The following is a 24,503-nucleotide window of genomic DNA, read 5'->3' as shown; positions in this document are numbered from 1 at the left end:
GAATCCTCTACCGGGTTACCGCCCCGATCGTCTTGACTCCAAGTTCACCCTTCCTGATAAGCTCACCATCGCTGAACGCAAGAGGCTACTTCCCTCCATCAGAAGAATCAACGCTTTATTGGGAAATGGTTTAACCGGAGTATCTGACCCACTGCTGGATCTCATGGCGGGTTATTCCATTAGGTCGTCGATCCAAACTGATGTATGAATATTACGGAAGCCCAGACAACTCTCTTCGTCACAGCCCAGTTGAACTCACCGAAGAAGACATTGTTTCAATGTCAACCCTTTTGGTAAATGGGAAATATGAAGATTGCAGTATTGTTGGGTTAAATCCCTTCTGCAAGCTTAACCCGGTGCCAGAAGTAAGTATATTCTGATCTCTTTTTCTTTGTGTTTTGCCCAGCTATTATTATTTTAACACTGATCTTTCCTCTTGTCTTTGCAGGCCAATTCTGACTTTTGGAAGGTGAAATATGACCATGAAGCTGCCAAGAAGGAGAAAGCCGCCGCCATGAACACCAAGAAGACGACCCGGAAATTGAAGAAGAAGAAGAAAACCACTGTTGAAGATTTAATGAAGCTTGATGACACGTCTGACTCGGAGGTAGCCCTTGATTCCCTTGGCCAATTTTTTAACAATCTTATTGATACTGGTCCTTACTAGGATGACACTGGGGCCAGTCAGGCCGGGGAAGTAGAGGTAACTATCATTTCCTCCGACTCAGAGCCCTTACCAAGACACAAAGTTCGACGAGTGATCCGTAAAGTAAGGTTTTCTAACCCCTTAGCTCACTTGGATCCCAACTTTCATTTGAAAAAGCAGCAGCATGAAAGCCGCCGTGAAGCTGAGATTGAAGATGAACCGGCTGTCGACCTTCAACAGACCCCTCGGAAACGCCCGAACGAGGTTTACTTTTACTGTCCTTAACTTGTTTTAATGAATCCTGCTCATTGTATTCCTTTTAACTCCTTTCTTTTACCTTTTCAGGAGGTGTCTCGTTCTTTAGGTGACTCATCACAAACACAATTTCCGGCTTTCAAGACTGCTCCTGGGTAATCTGAAATCCTCTTTTCCTCCGGGTTGATCAATTGTATCTTGATGCTGACTCTCCTGTAATATATATATTTTCTTTTGCGGCCAGGCTAAATCCAAGAAGGCGAAGGTAACAAAACCGGCGGAAGACCCGCCAGTACTAGCATCTGAGCCAGCTAGGCCGCCTTCTCCATTAACTGCTGCCCCAGAAGACCCGCCTATTATCAATGAAGCAAATCCTTCGGAGCCGTCCCTTAACAAAGTCACTATGAATCCTTCCACAGTTGGACCGTCAAGCTCAACTGACCCGCCGTCTCCACGTGTTCAAGATGTTCAAATTACTAGGAGCCGCTTTGTTGAGCCGGGGAACCCAACGGTGTTGGCTCAGTGCACAGCAAAGCAAGAAGCATTGGAGATGCAGAAGGTTCGCTTTGATGTTGCCAACTACGACCGTCTTAATGCCAGTGATATTTTATCCGGCTATCTCAATCATGTACACTCCAATCGTGAGTCTGAGATCGAAATGGTCAAGGAGCTTCAGTTGAAATATGAGGTACATTTGTTTCCGGTTTACCAATATTCTTTCAGCCCCCATGTCTGTAGATTATGAGAGAAATGGAATAACCTGTAGACTTAAAATATAGGCCGAGACTTTTACCTCTGAATCTTTGCGTGATATTGATATAACAAGACTTCACCAGTAATCCCCAAGGACCGGTTTATTTTGATCATTAATGAATCGGTACTTGAGAGTTTAAAACCATCTGCAAAGTACTTAACATTCCGGTTTATCCTTGATAAACTTGCTGAACTGCGTACATTAGCACCCAAGTGCCAAGTGCTGTTACTTTGTAAAGGACTTGGGACTTCAAATGTGTTGGTAGAGTCGTAAAAATTTGATTTGGCATACATTATCCCCCAAGTGCCAAGTGGTTTATTCGTAAAGTACTTGGGACTTGAATCTTGAATTTGGATACTGGAATTTAAAACCAAGTCTTGACTTATCAGAATGTTTTACAGAATGCATTGTCTGAACTAAACTCTCAATTGACTGACGCAAAGACCCGGCTAGCGAGTCAAGAGTCAGAAATCAAGTCTTCCACTTCCAAACTGCAAATAAGCCTTTCTGAAACGGAGAATTTGAAGACTAGCTTTGCTGCCAAAGAGAAAACTTGGGAAGATGAGAAAACACTTCTAACTCGGCGAGCTGAAACAGCCGAAACAGCTCTGAAAGAAATATCAACCGAGCTGAATGGTTTAAAGGGCCGGGTGTCACAGATGGTCGCTGCTATCTTTGGTAAGCTGCCTTGTTTTGACCTTTCGTGTATTTTATGCCAAACCGGAGTATAATCCGCCCACTAACTCTGTTAAAAATATATGAACGCCCACGGAGTAAGAATCTAAGCCAAGATCCGTTGATTAAACTGAAAGCCGTATACACTCCGGTTGAAAAATTATATGTCGGCGCACAACGGGCTCTGGCTGCCATATCTCCTGCTAATCAAGGACCCAACCGGCTCAGCGATGTCCTGAAGAAGCTGTCCATCCTTCCTGCCCGGTTCCAAGAAGTAAAACGCTCATGTGCGCGAGCCGGAGCTTTGACTGCCCTAAGCCGCTCCAAGGCTTGGGTGCCAGACCTAGACCCGGCGTACGTAGCAAGGGGCTATTCTATCGTGAAGGAGGACGGGTCTCCTTTTAGTCAGGATGATTTCATAGCCTGTGTCCGCGAAGTCCGGTCCCAGGCGACTAGTCTTGGAGATGACACCAATGTTGACAAGTACCAGCCGGGTTTTCATAGTGAAAATAAGAAGATGGCCACTCCTTCATACAAAGTAGCAGATCTAATCCCACCTGTGAGAGAAGATACCTTTGCCCCGGAAATTGACCCGGTCGGCCTGATTGATGACGAAGCCGAATTTTTCTCCATGAACGGCTTTGACTGGTCAAAATCCAACTTCCAGCAAACAGAAGGTAGTGAACCGGCGAGAGAGGGACGATGATCATCTTCCTAGGCTTATAAAGACTTATAATAACTCCAGTTAAAACACTGCATGTTTGCTTATGCCGTCGTGCATAAAGTACCTCTTTATGTGAATCTGTGTTTCAGATGTCAATGTATGCATTATTTTAATGTTTGTCTTCTGCAATGGTTGAACTCTGTTCCTGTGAATACAAGGAAAAGACTGGCAAGGCGGTTTAGAACCAACTAGTCTTAAACACCTAATGTACAACCCATAAATTTACCTCAATAAGAAAAAACAGAGACAAATTGAAATAAAGGATAAGGTTTAATACTAACTCTTGAGTTAACGCAGCATGTAAGCGCGTATAAGTAAAAAACCACACGTTATCCTTGTTGATCCTTAGATTGCCGGTTTAAATAACCCGGGTGATGAATTGATAAGTCAATATGTATGAAAAGTTAATACTCCTTGAATACTCAATGATCATCATATCTTGGTAGCTCGTACCTTTATATCCTTGAACAACTGGCTTGAATAACCCGGGCGGCTGTGTTGTCCAATAATTGAGCCGGCGAAGAAAACCAGGCTATCTTATTTGTCATATTGAAAAAAAAAAGCTCAAAGGCAAACAATAGATAATAAACATAATTTTAACTCTGTATTCAAAAGCTTGGGGGTTTCTGATTCGAATATGATCAGTAAACCGGACCAAAGGGGTTAAGCTAAGGTTCGAATACAACTATGTTCTCTTTGGTTCGAATACGACCTATGTTTGAACAGGAAGCCCCCAAATGACCTTGATAGGTTTTTAACGACCCTGATTCGAATACGATCCAAGTCGGACTCAAAAGGGGTTAAGCTATGATTCAGATACGATCAAGAAGCCCCCAAGTGAGTTTGGCCTTGAGCCGATCAAGAGGGTTACGACAACTATGTTCTCTTTGGTTCGAATACGACCTATGTTTGAACAGGAAGCCCCCAGGTGACCTTGAGATTTGCAGCTAGATTCGAATACGATCATAAGCCGGACTAAAAAAGGTTAAACTTGATTCAAATATGATCAGCTCCTTAATAGTCATTTGTGAATAAAAAATAATAAAGATGCATAGTCTTTGAAAAGAAAAGAGACCGATGGTCTTACTTTATTGCTTATCATCGTATATATAATGTGAACATATGTACATGATGAGAGCCGGTAGCTCAGGTGTAGTACGGCCGAAGTTGAGCAATATTCCACGGCCGGCGGGTCTCTTCCTCCGACTTACGTGAGTCTTTGTGCTCTCGAACGTCAATGAGGTAATATGACCCGATGTTTAAATTCTTACTGACCACAAAAGGTCCTTCCCAAGGCGGGGATAGCTTGTGCGCATCTAACAGATCCTGGACGAGCCGGAGCACTAAGTCGCCTTCCTAAAAAGTCCTGGACTTAACCAGGTGGCTGTGATAATGACGCGGGTCCTGTTGATAAATTGCTGACCGCGCCGCCGCTAGGTCTCTTTCTTCGTCTAATAAGTCAAGTGCATCCTGTCAGGCTTTTTCATTGTTAGCTTCAACATAAGCCGCCACACAGGGCGAGTCATGACGAATGTCACTGGGCAATACTGCTTCTTCTCCATAAACCATGAAGAAGGGTGTGTAACCCGTAGACCTGTTGGGTGTAATATTGATGCTCCATAACACTGAAGGCAACTCCTCTACCCAACAACCCGGCGTTCTCTATAAAGGAACCATAAGCCGGGGTTTTAGCCCTTTCAGAATTTCCTGATTGGCTCTCTTAGCTTGACCATTGGATTGAGGATGAGCTACAGAAGAAACATCAAGCCGGATGTGCTCTCGCTGACAAAATTCTTCCATAGCCCCTTGGGTTAGATTAGTGCCATTGTCTGTGATAATACTGTGTGGAAAACCGAAACGGAAGATTACTTTTTTATTGAACTGAACCGTCGTGGCTGCATCACACTTACTCACAGGCTCCGCCTCAACCCATTTGGTGAATTTATCAACAGCCACCAAGAGATGTGTCTTTTTATCCTTAGACCTTTGAAAGGTCCCACCATGTCAAGCCCCCAGACTGGGAATGGCCAAGTGATTGGAATCATTCGAAGCTCTTGAGCCGGCACATGTGCTCATCATGCAATTTTTTGACATCCGTCACATCTACTGACCAGATCTTCTGCATCAGCGTGAGGCGTCAACCAGTAAAAACTGTGACGAAACGCCTTGGTCACTAAAGATTTTGACCCAGCGTGATGACCACAATCGCCTTCATGGATCTCGCGAAGGATTTCTTGACCTTCTTCGGGGGAAACACACCATTGAAACGCTCCGGAAACACTGCGATGAAATAACTCTCCATCCAAAATCATCATGGACTTAGATCGCCGGGTTATCTGCCGAGCCAGAGTCTCATCTGCTGGCAACTCTCCCCGGGTCATGTAAGCCAAGAATGGCACTGTCCAATCTGGGATGACATGAAGAGCCGCCACCAACTGCGCCTCCGGGTCAGGAACAGCTAAATCTTCTTCTATGGGCAACTTGACAGAGGGGTTATGCAAAACATCTAAAAAGGTGTTGGGTGGTACCGGCTTACGGTGAGACCCCAGCCGGCTTAAAGCATCAGCTGCTTCGTTCTTTCGACGGTCAATGTGTTCCACCTGATAACCTTTAAAATATCCTGCAACAGCATCGACCTCTCGGCAATAAGCCGCCATGAGAGGGTCTTTGGAATCCCACTTGCCAGATACTTGCTGAGCCACTAGATCTGAGTCACCAAGACATCTGACCCGGCTCAAGCTCATCTCCTTTGCTACTCGAAGACCATGGAGCAATGCTTCATACCCTGCTGCGTTGTTGGTGCATGAAAACATCAACCGTACCACATAACAAAATTTATCACCTCGTGGGGAAGTTAATACGACTCCAGCCCCCGAGCCTTCCAATTGCCTGGATCCATCAAAATGAATAGTCCAATATGTGTTGTCCAGCTTCTCTTCTGGCATCTGCATCTCTGTCCAATCATTGATGAAGTCAACCAAGGCTTGAGACTTAATTGCAGTACGTGGAACATACTTCAGCCCATGAGACCCAAGCTCAATTTCCCACTTGGCAACTCGCCCCGTGGCTTCTCTGTTTTGAATAATGTCCCCCAAAGGAGCAGAGCTAACCACAGTGATTGGATGTCCCTGAAAGTAATGCTTAAGCTTTCGGCTTGCCATGAACACCCCATAAACAAGCTTCTGCCAATGTGGATATCGTTGCTTAGATTCAATTAACACTTCACTGACATAATAAACCGGCCGCTGAACCGGATGCTCCTTGCCAGCCTCCTTGCGCTCTACCACCATAGCCACACTAACAGCCCATGAGTTGGCAGCCATGTATAACAATAGTGTCTCTTTATCAACTAGAGCAGCTAGGACCGGCAGCTCAGCCAGTTGTACCTTCAGATCCTCGAAAGCGGCATACGCAGCATCGCTCCAAACAAAAACATCTGTTTTCTTCATCAACTAATACAGAGGCATAGCCTTTTCCCCTAACTGGCTTATGAACCGGCTCAAAGTGGCCACACAACCCGCCAGTCGTTGAACATCATTGACGCAGGTTGGTTTGGCTAGAGATGTAATTGCCTTGATTTTCTCCGGGTTAGCTTCAATACCTCTGTTAGACACCAGAAAACCCAAGAGCTTGCCGGCTGGCACTCCAAAAACACACTTGGCCGGGTTAAGCATCATCTTGTAAACCCGAAGATTATCAAAAGTCTCTTTCAGGTTTGTGACCAAGGTTTCCTCTTCCCTGGATTTCACCACTATATCGTCCACATAGGCATGAACATTGCGCCCAATTTGATTGTGAAGACAATTCTGCACACACCGCTGGTAAGTCGCCTGGGCACTCTTAAGCCCAAAAGGCATAGACACATAGCAGAAAGCCCCAAAGGGGGTTATAAACACTGTCTTCTCTTGATCCTCGACTGCCATCTTAATCTGATGATAACCGGAGTAAGCATCTAAGAAACTCAATCGTGCGCAACCCGCCGTAGCATCAATGATCTGATCAATACGGGGAAGAGCAAAAGGATCAGCCGGACAAGCTTTGTTCAAATCTGTGTAATCCACACACATACGCTAGGTGCCATTCTTTTTAGTTACAAGCACCGGGTTAGCTAACCATTCTGGGTGAAAGACCTCCACAATGAACCCGGCTACCAAGAGCCGGGCCACCTCTTCTCCGATGGCCTTGTGCCTTTCTTCATTGAACTGTCGGAGAAACTATCTAACGGGTTTAAACTTTGGATCAATATTAAGAGTGTGCTCAGCGAGTTCCCTCGAGACACCCGGCATGTCTGAAGGTTTCCATGCAAAGATGTCCCGGTTCTCACGGATGAACTCGATGAGCGCGCTTTCCTATTTCGGATCCAAGTTTGCGCTGATGATGAACTATTTGGATGAGTTGCCAGGCACAAAGTCAACCATCTTAGTATCATCAGTTGATTTGAATTTTAACTCCGGCTCATGCTCTGTTGTTGGTTTCTTTAATGACGTCATGTCCGCCGGGTCAACATGATCCTTGTAGAATTTTAACTCCTGTGTTGCACAAACAGATTCGGCATAGGCAGCATCCCCCTCTTCACATTCCAAGGCTATCTTCCGACTCCCATGGACTGTAATAGTGCCCTTGTGACCCGGCATCTTGACTGCAAATATACATAACACGACCGAGCCATGAACTTGGCATAAGCCGGTCGCCCAAACAGAGCATGATATGGGCTTTTGATTTTAACCACTTCAAAGGTTAATTTTTCTGCTCTGGAGTCATACTCATCCCCAAAGGCTACTTCCAGCTTGATCTTACCAACTGGGTATGTCGACTTACTAGGTACCACACCATGAAAAACAGTGTTGGATTGTTTAAGATTCTTATCCGTCAATCCCATCCGGCGGAACGTCTCATAGTAAAGGATGTTGATGCTGCCGCCTCCATCCATGAGTACCTTAGTAAACTTGTACCCACTAACCTGAGGTGCCATTCCCAAAGCCAAGTGTCCCGAATTATCAACTCGGGGCAGGTGATCCTCTCTGCTCCATACAATAGGCTGCTCCGACCAACGTAAATAACGTGGAATTGCCGGCTCAACGGCATTGACGTCCCTCTTGTGGAGCTTCTGGTCCCTCTTACATAAACTGGTAGTAAAGACATGATATTGTTTGCTACTCAACTACTTCGGGTTGCTCTGATAGCCGGATTGCTGTTGCTGCTGATTCCCTTGGCCGTGTTGCTGGTTATACCCTCCTTGGTGACCAGGATAACCCTGACCGTGAAAACCTCCTCCGCTTGAACCGGCGCCCGGGCCCTGAAAGCCGCCTCCACCTGAGCCGCCACCTAGGCCGTGACCCCCATCAAATGTATTTGAATTTTTAAATGCCTTCATGATCGTGCAATCCTTCCACAAGTGGGTGGCTGGTTTCTCCCGGGTGTCGTGTTTTGGACAAGGTTCATTCAACAACTGCTCAATGGTGGGGCCTGATCCGCCCGATCGAGGGGGTTGTCTACCCTTGCGCCGCTGATTACCACCCTATGCATTGGTATTGGCAACAAACTCATCAGCCTTACGTTTATTACCTCCTTGATTCGCCGGGTTATGCTGGTGACCCTTGCCATTGTCGTTCTTCTTTCCCTTTGTTGTCTTTTCTTCGTCAGACACCAGGTCTTTGATGGTATTAGAATCAGCGTACTTGACAAGAGCCGCCATCAACGTTCCCATGTCATTACAGTCACGTTTAAGCCGCCCCAACTTCTGCTTCAGAGGTTCAAAACAGCAATTTTTCTCCAACATCAAAACTGCTGAGCCGGCATTCATCTTATCGGATGAATGTATTATCTCCTTGACCCGGCGCACCCAATGGGTTGTAGATTCTCCATCCTCTTGCTTGCAATTGGTCATTTCCACAATCGACATTGGCTACTTGCATGTATCCTTAAAGTTCTGGATGAATCGTGCCTTTAACTCTACCCATGAACTGATAGAATTGGGTGGCAATCCTTTCAACCAGGTCCGAGCTGTTCCATCCAACATCATGGTAAAATACTTGGCCATTGCAGCATCGCTAACCTCCAACAGTTCCATAGCCATCTCATAACTCTCAATCCAAGCCCCCAGCTGTAAGTCAGCCGTGTAATTGGGCACCTTACAAGGCCCCTTGAAATCCTTGGGCAACCGCTCATTGCGTATGGCTGGGACCAAGCAAGGTACGCCTCCGGTTCTTGTGGACACTCCTGCCTCAATCGAGGTTGCTGGATAAGCCGGAAAGGTTTGGTGAGCCGCCTGCTCTGCTGCCATCTGAGCCGCCCATTCCGCCTCTTGACGAATCCTCTCATGATCCGCCAAGTTAAGGGCTCCAGCCCGCACCGGTTCATGCCTATACGGCCGGTTGTGGCGTTGAGCGTTACTTGACATTTCTGCGGACTCCATGTGCCTACTGTAGCTCGGGCTCCGGCTTGGGCGAGGGGTTGAATGAATCATGTCTCGACTATAAGAGTATGCATCCTGCTGGGCCGAAGCTATCTGAAGTAGTTCTCTTACCCTCCGGGTTTCAATGGCTGCTGGCGAGTCGCCTTCCATTGGGAGACCTGCCAAACGGGCCGATGCTGCGATGAGGTTTTCCATGGGGATGGAGAAGTGATCTGGAGGTGTTGCTACATAACGAGGAGGAGCTGTATTTATGCGAGGCAGCTCCATGGTCCGTGGATGAACCGGTGCACCAGGTGTCGCGACCCGGTTTGCTTCCGGCGGGTTGCTCCCCCCAGCTCCGGGTGTATTGAACAGGTTCCTCGGATCCAGCATTTGAGGCAGACGTGACTGAGTTTTCTGATGCCTCCTCCTCATGACCTCGTTCGATGCATTAAGATCTATCGAGAGCCGGAAAGTTTCTGCTTGAAGCTGTTGGGCACGAGCATCCACAGCTGCTCGTTCTGCTGCCATCCGGGTTTCCTCCGCGGCTAGATTTTCCTTTGCTTGCACTATCTCCTCCCACAGGCGTGCCACTTCTGCATCATGCTGGGCTTTATTCGCCGGTTCTACCACAACGGTTAACAGAGCCGTCAGTTTATCCATGAGGTCCATTAGAACTTGAGCCGGGGGGCGCGCGGGGTCTCCTGACCCGGCAGCTGCCGACCCGGTGGCTACTGCTGTCGCTGCGGTGGAGTTCTGCCCGGGCTGCGTCCCTTCCATGAAGACTCCGGCCCAATTTGGTGGCTCAAGGGGGTCCGGAATACTGCTGCAATCGGAACAACCCCTGAGCATGCCGTCTTGCAGTTTGTACAACGAGTCCGTCTCACCTGTTGATGATGCAGTATCAGAGCAGATGGTCGTCTCCCCGCCTTCCATCAATCCTTCGGAGTATTCACCGCCATGGACGCAGCCTACGAAGGCATGCTTCAGAACAGATTGAACACGGGCGGACCCTGCGCACTGAGCCGTTTCGATGAGGTTGGTGTGGACGTCCGGCTCAGGGACTGACTCGCCGATCCGGTCAATGAAGACGTGAATTCCGCCGAAGGGGACCCGGTACCCGTACTCGATCAAGCCGGCCTCGGGGCCCCAGCCTTCATCATTGATGTAGAGTTTGCCGCGACGACTCTTGGTCATCCGGCCCACAGCATATCCCTTGAGCCGTTCGAAGTTGCCCTTCAAAAACTCAAATCCACCGTGTGCTGGCCCCACGGTGGGCGCCAACTGTCGTGGAATTGTCACGGCAGATGTCCTAGAGTGAGGACTTAGTCGTAGGGCCATCGCACTAGGAAGCTTAAAGGGGTTAATCTGGACAAAGGACACGAGAGAGTTTTTGTACTAGTTCGGCCCCTTACGATGAAGGTAAAAGCCTACGTCTAGTTGGGATTGGTATTCCTGAGGTTTCGATCTCCAAGAGGCTCAACTCGCCGGCTTGGTTATCGACTTTGTTCTTTCTTTTTCTAAGCCGCCACCGGGTCGTCCCCTTATATACATGGGTTGACGCGTGGTGGCCTACAGAATCCCGGCCGGCTCATAATCGTGTCCGGCTCGGTGACCTTCTTTACATGCCTTTCTTTACAAGTCTTCCCTTACATATGGCGGTTCATAATATCAGGCCTTAAACCACCATCAGGCCCTTGGGCCTTCTACAATACTTAATAAACTACAATCTTGGATGTTTACTGGGCTTCTTGCCTAACCCGCCATTGGGGCTGACCCGGCCCCTCCTGGGCAGGTCTCAACTGATAATAATATCCCCAACAGAAAGAATAGCTTTGAGGTGGTTTCATACCCTACAAATAATTTATTCTTATTTTCTCCGCTAGATAGGAACTTTGGAGTGATTCTTCATCGCACTTTGAGGGGTGGTTATATGATCCAATTATATTAGCATTGTTGAGAGATTGCACTAGAGAAAGTACGGACTCTAGGCCTCATTTTCAAGCATTGCAATACCGTTTGTGCTCTGTTTTATCAATTGCTACCTTCTGTTTTTTTATTGTTCCTATTACAAAAATCAATATCTACTATCCATATTACACTTGTATCACCATCTCTTCACTGAACTAGTGCACCTATACAAATTACCATTGTATTTGGTGTGTTGGGACACAAGAGACTTTTTATTATTTGGTTGGAGGGTTGCTTGGGAGAGACTATCTTCATCCTATGCCTCCCACGGATTGATAAACCTTAGGTCATCCACTTGAGGGAAAATTGCTACTGTCCTACAAAACTCTACGCTTGGAGGCCCAACACGTGTCTAGAAGAATAAAGTTGCGTAGTAGACATCAAGCACTTTTCTGGCGCCATTGCCGGGGAGGTAAATGCTTGAAGGTATATCTTTATATCTTGCAATTGAATCTTTTAGTTTCTTGTTTTATCACTAGTTTGGTTTATAAAATAAAACTACATAAAAATGGAATTGAAGTTGCATCATATTATTGATCGTCTTTATAACATCTTTCTTGAAAATGATGGTTCGGAAAATTGTGCTCAATTCTTAGAAGAAAAGTCAATAAAATGTTTGGAACAAAATATTTGAATGCTGAGCATGATTGTAATATTGCTAGTATGAACTCTTTGAATATCCATGATGCTAATGATATGCAAAGCCATAAGCTTGGGGATGCTATATTTGATGAAGATGATATTTTTAGTCCCCCAAGTTTTGATGAGAAAATTTATTATGATGATTGCACACCTCCTATTTGTGATGATTATGGTGACGACATGTATGCTTTATTGAATAATGATAATCATGAAACTTGTCATCATGATTTTAATTTTCAATCCCATGATAGTTATTTTGTTGAGTTTTCTCCCACTACTATTCATGAGAATAAATTTGCTTATATGGAGAGTGAGAAAAGTTCTATGCTTACGTACCATGAAAAGAATGCTTTATTTGATAGCTATTTTGTTGAATTCATTCATGATGCTACTGAAAATTATTATGAGACGGGAACTTATGCTTTCACATATCTCAATAATACCAAGTTTCCTCTCTTTATGTTGAAAGTTTTGAAGTTATGCTTGTTTTGCCTTCCTATGCTAGTTGATTCTTGTTCCAATAAGTTGTTTTCTCACAAAATCCTTATGCATAGGAAGCGGGTTAGACTTAAATGTGCTAGTCATATGCTTCATGATGTTCTCTTTATGTTTCAATTCTTATCTTTTATGCGAGCATCATTGAAATCATCATGCCTAGCTAAAAGGCATTACAGAAAAGCGCTTGTTGGGAGACAAACCAACACTTTTACCTACTGTTTTTGTGTGTTCACATGATTAGGCTACTGTAGTAATCATGTTTTATTGCTTTCGTTTCAATAAAGTGCCAAGTAAGACCTTTGGGATGGCTTACGGTGATAGTTCATTTGATCTTGCTGAAAAACAGAAACTTTTGCGCTCAGGAAAAAATTCTCATTTTTAACAGAAGCGTGATAAAATGCTGATTATTTTTGAAGAATATTAATAGGCAAATTTCCCAGGTTTTCCTAATTTTTTTAGAATTTTTGGAGTAGCAGAAGTATGTTTGGAGTACAGATTACTATAGACTGTTCTGTTTTTTACAGATTCTGTTTTCAATGCATAGTTTGCTTGTTTTCTAGTTTCCATGGCTTATATTGCTCAATATAAATTGTGGAAGTGATACACTACAGTAGGAATTGTGTGATAACAATTATGAATCTTGTCTTTGACAGTACCAAAAGTGAAATGGTTTGCTCTTTATCATACTAACCTATCTCACAAAGTTCCGTTAAGTTTTGTGTGATTGAACTTTTCAAGTTTTGGGTGAGATGTCGATATGAGGAGAATAAGGAGTGACAAGACCCTAAGCTTGGGTATGCCTAAGGCACCCCAAGGTAATATTCAAGGAAGATCCAAGCAACTAAGCTTGGGTATGCCCCGGAAGGCATCCCCTCTTTCGTCTCCAACATTATCGGTAACCTCACTTGGAGCTATATTTTCATTCATCACATGATATGAGTTTTACTTGCAGCATCATTTTATTTTGCTAGTATTTGCTTGATGTTATTTAGAATAATGTTTTGTATCTTTTATTTAAATAAAAGTGGCAATGATAGCCTTTGCCATGCTTATTTTGCAAGTATGCATGTTGCTGTTTGAAAACAGAAAGTTTATCGATGTTGCAACAATTCCCTAGAAATGTCAAAATGTGATAAAATGTTAAAACTTTTTGGAAAATAAGCTCTGATAAATTTTCTACAGTGTGGCGAATTTTCATAACTTTTGGAGTTAGGGAAGTATTTATGCTCTTGCATTATTTACAGACTGTACTGTTTTGGCAGATTGCTGTTATGTTTGCATTGTTTGCGTATGTTTGCTTGTTTAAAGATTCTATTTGAGGATAGGAGTATTAAATATGCAGATGCATTTAGTGTGCAATGTTGAATAATAATTTTAGTGATTTGCTACAGTAGAGAATGATAAGGGTTTTGCATTGGTTTATACTAACTTATCTCACGAGTCCTTGTTGAGTTTTGTGTGGATGAAGCTTTTGAGATTTAGGAAAACTATGATATGAGAAGAATTAAGGAGACATGATACGTCTCCAACGTATATATAATTTTTGATTGCTCCATGCTATATTATCTACTGTTTTAAACATTATTGGGCTTTATTTTCCACTTTATATTATTTTTGGGACTAACCTATTAACCGGATGCCCAGCCCAGAATTGCTGTTTTTGCCTGTTTTAGGGTTTCGAAGAAAAGGAATATCAAACGGAGTCCAAACGGAATGAAACCTTCGGAATGTGATTTTCTCATCAGATAAGATCCAGGAGACTTGGACCCTCCATCAAGAAAGCCACGGGGTGCTCACGAGGGTAGGGGCGCCCCCCTAGGGTGCGCCCCCTGCCTCGTGGGCCCCTCGAAGCTCCACCGACGTACTCCTTCCTCCTATATATATCCACGTACCCCCAAACGATCGGGGACGGAGCCAAAAACCTAATTCCACCAACGCAACTTTCTGTATCCACGAGATCCCATCTTGGGGCCTGTTTCGGAGCTCCACCGGAGGAGGCATCGATCACGGAGGGCTTCTACATCATCATCCAAGCCCCTCCGATGAAGTGTGAGTAGTTTACTTGAGACCTACGGGTCTATTGCTAGTAGCTAGATGGCTTCTTCTCTCTTTTTGGATCTCAATACAATGTTCTCCCCCTCTCTCATGGAGATCTATTCGATGTAATCTTCTTTTTGCGGTGTGTTTGTTGAGACCGATGAATTGTGGGTTGATGATCAAGTCTATCTATGAATAATATTTGAATCTTCTCTGAATTCTTTTATGTATGATTGGTTATCTTTGCAAGTCTCTTCGAATTATCAGTTTGGTTTGGCCTACTAGATTGGTTGTTCTTGCCATGGGTGAAGTGCTTAGCTTTGGGTTCAATCTTGCGGTGTCCTTTCCCAGTGACAGAAGGGGCAGCAAGGCACGTATTGTATTGTTGCCATCGAGGATAACAAGATGGGTTTTTTTATCATATTGCATGAAACTATCCCTCTACATCATGTCATCTTGCTTAAGGTATTACTCTGTTTTTAACTTAATACTCTAGATGCATGCTGGATAGCGGTCGATGAGTGGAGTAATAGTAGTAGATGCAGAATTGTTTCGGTCTACTTGTCTCGGATGTGATGCCTATATACATGATCATACCTAGATATTCTCATAACTATGCTCAATTCTGTCAATTTCTCAACAATAATTTGTTCAGCCACCATAGAAGACTTATGCTCTTGAGAGAACCCACTAGTGAAACCTATGGCCCCCGGGTCTCTTTCTCATCATATCAATCTCCATCACTTTACTATTGCTTTGTTTTTACTTTGCTTTTACTTTATTTACTTTACATCTCTATACCAAAAATACCAAAAAAATATTATTTATTATCTCTATCAGGTCTCACTTTCGTAAGTGACCGTGAAGGGATTGACAACCCCTAAGCGCGTTGCTTGCGTTGAACTATTGTTTTTGTGTAGGTACGAGGGACTCGAGCATAGCCTCCTACTGGATTGATAGCTTGGTTCTCAAAAACTGAGGGAAATACTTACGCTACATTGCTACATCATCTCTTCCTCTTCGGGGAAATCCAACGTAGTGCTTAAGAGGTAGCAAGACACAAAAGCTCAAGCTTGGGGATGCCCAAGGCATCCCAAGATAATATTTCAAGAAATATCAAGCATCTAAGCTTGGGGATGCCCCGGTAGGCATCCCACCTTTCTTCTTCAACAATTATCGGTTAGTATCGGTTGAGCCTAAGTTTTTGCTTCTTCACATGATGTGTGATATTCTTAGAATGTCATTTTATTTTGTTTTTGCTTGATGTTCTAATAAAATGCTTATTTCTGAAAGTTTTTAAATAAAATAGTGTCCTAAAATAGTTGCGAGGGAGGCTAAGTAAGCGACATTCACATCCCATCAATGAAGCTCTTTTCTATGGAATTGCTCCAGTGCTTCTCTTATATCTTTTTGAGCACGTTGTGCTTTAGTATTTTTTGAATAAATTATCTCTTGCTTCACTTAAATTAATTTGAGAGAAAGAAATATTATGCTCATGATCTTCACTTTTATCTTTTTGGAGTAGCTTGTCATTTACTCTTGTGCTTCACTTATATCCTATGAGTAAATTGTTTAATAAATTGAATGTCATGAAGTTGAAATCATATCATGCCTAGTGGTAGCTTCACATTGGGTTTAGAAAGTGAAATATTTTGAGGCTTGACAATCACAATATTGGTCACACAAGCAATTCACGAATAATTAGTATAAGGAAGAGAACTTTCACATGCAAATACACTATCATGTAAATCTTTTGTGATTGTGAGCCCCCATCAAAATATTATGTGCCAAAATTGTTGACGTTGGACAAGGAATACAACGTAATAGTTTATGTTTGTTCATATTCACATAGAAGTTATATTATCATAGATCCTTCAACATGTGGTGCTTGCCCCCCATCTTTGCTAGCCAAAAATTCCGCACCAAGTAGAGATACTACTTGTGCATCCAAAAACCCTTAAACCCAAATCTTATTTTCAGGAGTCCACTATACCTACATAAGGATTGAATAAGATCCTTCAAGTAAGTTGTCATCAGTGAAATAAGGCAATAAAAAGTGCTTCTAAAAGTGTTAGATCATTTAGTGTAAGAGAAAATTAAGTGTTGTACGAACTTGTGATGGCAAATAATAAAAGCGACAGACTGCATAATAAAGGTTGCTATCATAAGGGGCAATATAATGTGATGTTCTTTTGCACTAAGGCATTTAGCATACAAAGAAATAAGCGCATGGCAACCTCTTCTTCCCTCTGCGAAGGGCCTATCTTTTACTTTTTAGTATTTACTTTTATGCAAAGAGTCAAAGTTTTTCTCTCTATTCCTTTTTATTTTTCTCTTTTGGAAAGCATCATGTGGTGAGGAAAGATCTAGGCACATATATCCAGTTGGATATGGGTAGCATGAGTTATTATCGTTGTCATCACCCTTGAGGTGAATATGTTGGGAGGCGAAATTGTAAGCCCCTATCTTTATATGTGTCCGGTTGAAATGTTTTGCTCATGTGTATGAGGTGAGTGTTAGCAATCATAGAAGACTATATGATGGTTGAGTATGTGGAGCTCTTACTTAAACTCTAAGGAATAAATTGAATTGCAATTGCTTGGTGACTGAGAACATAGGTTGTTGAGTTTCAAGAGAATTCATTGTTTGACCCTTAACATGTGAATTGGTTACTACTTTAAACATGAGAAATTTATGAGAAAGAATTGATGTTATGATGGTAGGAAAAGTGATTGAAATTTTCATTGATCAAACTTCTGCACTTTGCTAGCATTCACACTTCATAAAATATTTCTTTTATCATTTACCTACTCGAGGACGAGCAGGAATTAAGCTTGGGGATGCTAACACGTCTCCAACGTATCTATAATTTATGAAGTATTCATGCCATTATATTATCATTCTTGGATGTTTTACAATCATTTTATAGCAACTTTATATCATTTTTTGGGACTAACCTATTGACCCAGTGCCCAGTCTGCTGGAACCCGAAATCCGACATTTTTAATGTGTAATTATGTACACGTGGAATGGATTTTGCCGTTTGGCTGGTACTGGGGTGGGGGCCGCATTGCTATGCGAGCTCGGAACGTGCCAGGCAGTCTTGTTGCCGATTACTCCGGGCGCGCTTGAAGGTGTCCGGGTCTTGAATCGCCGAACTGGTGGATTGCCTTAAGAGGCTACTTTGCGCTTCTGCTGCGAGGGCCACAGTGTGCTCTTCCGTACGGAGAGCGCGCTCTATGTTTCCATTGACTGTGATGACCCCCCCCCCCCCGAGGTCCTGGCATCTTGAGCTTGAGATATGCATAGTGCGGTACTGCGTTGAATCTCGTGAATGTGGTACGCCCGAGCAGTGCATGATAGCCACTGCGGAACGGGACTATATCGAAGATTAACTCCTCGCTTCAGAAGTTATCCAGGGATCCGAAGACCACTTCCAGTGTGACTAAGCCTATGCAATGGGCCTCTACACCTGGTATGACGCCTTTGAAGGTCGTTTTTGTAGGTTTGATCCTTGAGGGGTCTATACCCATTTTGTGCACTGTGTCCTGATAAAGCAGGTTCAGGCTGCTACCACCGTCCATAAGGACTCAAGTGAGGTGAAATCCGTCCATGATTGGGTCTAGGACTAGTGCGGCGAATCCGCCATGAAGGATACTAGTGGGTTGGTCCCTGCGATCGAAGGTGATCGGACAGGAGGACCATGGGTTGAACTTTGGGGCGACTGGCTCCAACGCATATACGTCCCTTAACACACGCTTCCGCTCCTTCTTGGGGATGTGGGTTGCGTATATCATGTTCACCGTCCGCACTTGCGGGGGGGACCTCTTCTGTCCTTCGGTGTTCGGCGGCCGGGGGTCCTCCTCGTCATCGCTATGCAACCCCTTATCTTTGTTTTCGGCATTTAACTTGCCGGCCTGCTTGAACACCCAACAATCCCTGTTGGTGTGGTTGGCTGGCTTGTCGGGGGTGCCGTGTATTTGACACGAGCGATCGAGTATACAGTCCAAACTGGACGGGCCCGAAGTGCTTCTTTTGAATGCCTTTTTCCGCTGACCGGGTTTAGAGCCTTTGAATCTGGCATTGACTGTCGTATCCTCGGTATTGTCGTTGTTGATGCGGCGCTTGTGTTTGTTGCGACGTGACCTGCCATTGCCATCCTTGGTATCCGAAGTACCATGGTTCTTTGATATATTATTGCTGCGAGCTAGCCAGCTGTCTTCTCCCACGCAAAAGCGGGTCATGAGTGTCGTGAGGGCTGCCATAGATTTTGGCTTTTCCTGGCTAAGGTGCCGGGCGAGCCACTCGTCGCGGATGTTGTGCTTAAAAGCTGCTAGGGCCTCTGCATCCGGACAATCGACGATTTGATTTTTCTTTGTCAGGAACCATGTCCAGAATTGCCTGGCCGATTCCTCTGGCTGCTGAATTATGTGGCTCAAGTCATCGGCATCTGGTGGTCGCACATAAGTGCCCTGTAAGTTGTTGAGGAATGCGGCTTCCAGATCTTCCCAACAGCCAATGGATTCTGCTGGCAGGCTATTGAGCCAATGCCGAGCTGGTCCTTTGAGTTTAAGTGGGAGGTATTTGATGGCGTGTAGATCGTCACCGCGGGCCATGTGAATGTGCAGGAGGAAGTCCTCGATCCATACCGCATGATCTGTTGTGCCGTCGTATGATTCAATATTTACGAGTTTGAAACCCTCTGGGATTTGATGATCCATTACTTCATCTGTGAAGCATAGGGGGTGTGCGGCGCCTCTGTACTGGGCTATGTCGCGATGCAGCTCAAATGAGTCTTGTCCGCTGTGTTCGGCCCGGCCGGATTTACTTTTACTGTATCCGGCGTGACGGTTATCGTCCTGCGTGCTGGCGCGCCCTCGTGATCTGTAGATCGATCTTGCGTGTTTTGCTTTGTCCTCCAATACGCCTCGCATGTCTAGCATGTTTCCCCGTGCCGTGACATTTTTATTTGAGTGGCGTCGGGGTGCGGGCTGAGCTTTTGGATGAAATGCCTCTGTCGCGGCCATGAGGTGGCCGATAAGCCGCGTCATACGCTGGGCATGTAGGTTTTAATGCTTCCTCCTCCAGTCGGGGTAGCAACCTGCGCTTCGGGTAACTTCGGGTAACTCTTGGAGGCGAGGACGCCCGTCGACAGGAGCCGTCTGGGCGACGCGGGAAGCGAGAGCGGCCCGGCGCTCGGCGCGGGCCCGACGAACGTCAGACATGGACGCGATGGTCGGAGGAGAACGGGGTGGTGGAAGACGAATTCCGGCGCACCCCTACCTGGCGCGCCAAATGTCGGATTTCAGGTTCCGGCAGACCCTTGAGGTTCGAACACTGGGGTGCGCGTGGAGATTTCGCCTTCTACCTACCTACACCCCTCCGCCTCGCTAAGATCTAAGCTATGGAAAGAACAGCACAAGAGACACAGGGTTTATATTGGTTCGGGCCACCGTTGTGGTGTAATACCCTACTCCAGTGTGTGGTGTGGTGGATTGCCTCTTGGGCTGATGATGATGAGCAATACAAGGAAGAACAGCCTCGCGAGGGTCTGTTCTTGGCTGGGGGGATGAACTGCTAGGAGGAGTTCAGTCGCCCCTCTCTCTCTATGTGTGTGTGTGATGCTACTCGATCCGATCCTAGCTAGTTTCTCTCTTGGCTTCTAGATTCTCCCTTCTTGATTGCCCCTCTACCCTAGGGGTGGCTAGTCCTATTTATAGGCAAAGGCCCTGGGCCTCTTCCCAAATATTGAGCGGGAAGGGCGCCAACAATTGGCCATTTTGAAGGGGAACATCTGGTACACTTATCCTGACTAAAGTTGGTCCTCGCCTGCCAAAGGCTATGGTGGTGACGCTGGCTTGGGCTCCACAATGACTTCCTCCCTGCCGTTGGACTGGTCTTGGTCTCGTTGCACCGAAACGGGTGCCTTTACTTGATGCTCTCGCCTGCGCTTGCTCCCTTTGCACCAAAGAGGAAAGAAGGACACTGCGCGGGCTGGCGCCCGCCTGGCGCCCTTGGTCGTCATGGCTTGCGTCATGGGCACCTCGTGAGGTACCCTGCCTTGATCTCTCTGCCTCCTCGCGAGCCAGCCTGATGAGGCCGTGCCTGAGGAAGCTCCGTGTCGTCCGCCCCGCGAGGCTTGGCCCCTCCCAAGGGTCTTGGGTCTGTGTTGATGAAGATGGGCCACGCTGGGCCTCCTTTTGAGCCACGCCGCTGGCCGCAGGTAGGCAAGTCTGGGGACCCCCGTTCCCAGAACACCGACAAGTTCAGTCGCCTCTCTCTCTCTGCTAGGGTTCTACCAGATCTCTAGATGTCTTCTTGATGTTTTCTAGGTGTTTTCTAGATGTCTCTACTCTGTGGTGGCTAGCTCTATTTATAGAGGCCCTGGGCCTCTCCCCAAATAATGAGCGGGAAGGGCGCCAACAATTGGCCATTTTGAAGGGGAACATGTAGTACAAGTTATCCTGACCAAAGGTTGTCTTTGGATGCCAAATGCACTGGGGATGATGCCGCCTTGGGCTCCATGGTGACCTCCCTCCTGCCGCTCTGCTGGTCTTGGTCTCGTTGCACCAGAATGGCAACCTTTGCCTGATGCCTTGGCCTGTGCTTGCCCCCTTTGCACCAAAGGGGAAATAAGGACACTGAGCAGGCCGGCACCCTCCTGGCCCCCGCCTGGTCTCGATCGTCATGGCTTGTGTCACGGGTTCCTCGCGAGGTACCCCTACCTTGATCTCTCCGCCTCCTCACGAGCCTGCCTGATGAGGTTGCCTCTGAGGAAGCTTCCTGTCGTCCGCCCCGCGAGGCTTGACCCCTCACAAGTGTCTTGAGCTTGAGCTGATGAAGATGGGCTGCGCTGGGCCCCCACTTGAGCCATGCCGCAGGCCGCAGGCAGGCAAGTCTGGTGACCCCCGTTCCCAGAACGCCGACAGTAGCCCCCTGGCCCAAGGCGCGCCCGGGCTTGGCCTAGCAGGAAAGCGAAGGGGCAAGCGCGAACTGCCGCGGGCCCTAACAGCCTGCGGACTTGGGCGCCACATGGCGATTGATTGGACGTGGGCGTCTGCGCTACCCACGACGCCTCGGCAACTGCCCATTTGACAAAAGAGGTGCCCGGGCTAGACTTACTTGCTTTGTTCTCCATCGCCTCGCTCCAGATCCCCTTTCTCGCTCTCCTCCTTCTTGCTTCCGAAATCCTCCAGATCTGTCTCGATCCTTCTCATCCGGCACGCCATGGCGCCTCGCAAGTCCCCAACCGAGGCCTGGTACTCGTCGGCCCTGGATTCCCCGAACCTGTCCGAGAAGAACCTCTCCCTTGCGCGCCTGATGACGGTGGCGCAGGGAAGCAAGGGGGTGACTGTGCTCAAGGCCGGCTTCGACCAGCCTGAAGCCAAGGGGAGCACCTTCTATCCACTCTTTGTGAGAGCTATTGTCACCGGTCTGGTGCCTCCTTTCTTTGAGTTCTTCTTTGCTGTTCTTCGCCAATACAACTTGCAGGCTCTGCACCTCCACCCCAACTCCGTTCTTCTCCTGGAGATTTTTGCTTACTACTGTGAGGCTCACGTCGGGGTAAAGCCCTCAGTGGCCTTGTTGCGTCACTATTTTTCCCTCCGGGTTTCTGGTGTCCATGTCTCCGCATGTGCGAGCTTCATCGCGTATTCCAATTCCAATGCCATCTCGAAGCCTGGGAAGAGGATCGAAGGCTTCCAGAGCAAGTGGGTCATGGTGGATGTCGGGCGTCTCCACCCCCGTCTGGTGCTGCCCACGGGGCAGCCCAAGGCCGTCGATGCATGGCCCCGCGCGGAGCTTGTCGACCCCCGTGCAAGGGTGGTGCTGAAGAGGATGGACGCGGACCTAAGGCCAAGCAACTTGGGGGCGACAAAGCTGACTGGAGCCATGCTCCTGAGGGAGTTCTTGGAGCACCGGGTGGCTCCACTCCAGGAGCACTCGCTCCCGTTGTGGAGGCTTGGGGAAGTGGACGCCGCCTTGCACCTGAGCTCGGAGGCCCTGACCGACGAGAATCTGGTCATGACCCTCCATTCCTTGGTTGGGGGAGACGTGGTGAAGCCAGTGGGCGCCCCCGTCCCCCTGTTCCTTCACGACGACTGGGAGCAGGTGGTGAACGCCATGCCCACCTTCAATGGTGAGGGGCTGGTGCTCGCGGTAGCTCCCGAGGATCTTGCGGCGCTGGCGATGGTGGACGTGTCCTCCGGCAGCTCCAGCGAGAGTGAGGAGGAATAAGAGGCGGTGGAGGAAGAGTCCGTCTTCGAGGCGACTGGCGAGGAGTCGGGGGAGTCCTTCCCTCGGCTCAGGTCTCAGGCCCTCTGCTCCATGCCGGATGACGATGATGCCGGTGCCGGGCGAGGAGGGGAGGACTCTCCCTTGGTCACAAGGAAGGGCAGGTCGGGGCTGGTTCCCCCAGGGCCCGCTCCGATCCCTGGGCGGTCTAAAGCCAGCCCCAGCCCTCCCGACGTGGCTTCTGCTTCCAGGCCTCCCGAGGCTGACCCAAGCTGCAGGCTCTCGGGCTTCAAGTTTGGCCAGAAGTTGCTTGGGTCCGCGAGCGACGACCAGTAAGTGCTTGATTCCCGCTTTGCTTGGTTTTTGCCGCCGAGGCTTGACGTCCATATTCTCTTGTCAGGCCAGCGCCTATGGCGAAGAGGTTGAGAGGGGCTTCTGCGGCTCCGCTTGGTGCGAGTTCATCTGCCGGGGCGGTGCCTTCGTCCGCTGGGGAGGAAGATGGCACAGCTTGCGCCTCCTTGGTCTGATCGTCCTCGCGAGGCCCACAGGGACTGCATCACTATCATTGATTAAAGGAGCCATCAAGCCTAATGATGACGACACAGAGGAACTCTCAATGAAAGCACCAATGTCGGTGTCAAAACCGGCGGATCTCGGGTAGGGGGTCCCGAACTGTGCGTCTAAGGCTGATGGTAATAGGAGGCAGGGGACACAATGTTTTACCCAGGTTCGGGCCCTCTTGATGGAGGTAAAACTCTACGTCATGCTTGATTATTCTTGATAATATGGGTAGTACAAGAGTTGATCTACCACGAGATCGGAGAGGCTAAACCCTAGAAGCTAGCCTATGGTATGATTGTATGTTGTCCTACGGACTAAAACCCTCCGGTTTATATAGACACCGGAGGGGGCTTGGGTTACACAAGGTCGGTTACAAAGGAGGAGATATGCATATCCGTATTGCCTAGCTTGCCTTCCACGCCAAGTATATTCCCATCCGGACACGGGATGAAGTCTTCAATCTTGTATCTTCATAGTCCAACAGTCTGGCCAAAGGATATAGTCCGGCTGTCCGGAGACCCCCTAATCCAGGACTCCCTCACATGGCATGTACAAGAGGATGTGGAACTCCTTCAAAATGCTAAGGACGAATATTGGCAAAAGCTCAAGACTCTTCATTTCTATTTTAGTGATCCAAGATCACATTGAGTCCATAGGAAAAGCCAATACTATTAAAAGGGGATGAGGTGTTGCTTAATGGTCTACTTGATGAAAATGCTTAGTGATATGCTCCAAAGCCCTCAACCACTTTCTCAAATCCAAATATGTCCTAAACCTAAGGTCAAACTCAGTGCCACCGATTTGATCTATCCGGTGCCACCGAGTTCATTTGACCAAGCCACTGCCAGAAACCCTAATCAATTCGGTGTCACCGATATGGATCTTGGTCTCACCGAGATGGCCTTGCAAACTCTCTATTGCCTCTTGTAATTATTTCGGTCTCACAAAAATGTGCAATCGGTCCCACCGAGTTTTCCTGACCAACTCTCTGTTTGCTCATTGCTAAAATCGGTCTCACCGAGTTCATGCAATCGGTCACACCGAGACGAGGTTTTGCCACCAAGTTGATCATGTCGGTCCCACTGAGAATCATAACATTCACATTTTGAACTAA

Source organism: Triticum urartu, chromosome 7A (assembly GCF_056163025.1).
Source record: "Triticum urartu cultivar PI428250 chromosome 7A, HENAU_Tu73, whole genome shotgun sequence".
Lineage (NCBI taxonomy): Eukaryota > Viridiplantae > Streptophyta > Magnoliopsida > Poales > Poaceae > Triticum > Triticum urartu.
Note: the sequence above shows the minus strand (reverse complement) of the source record.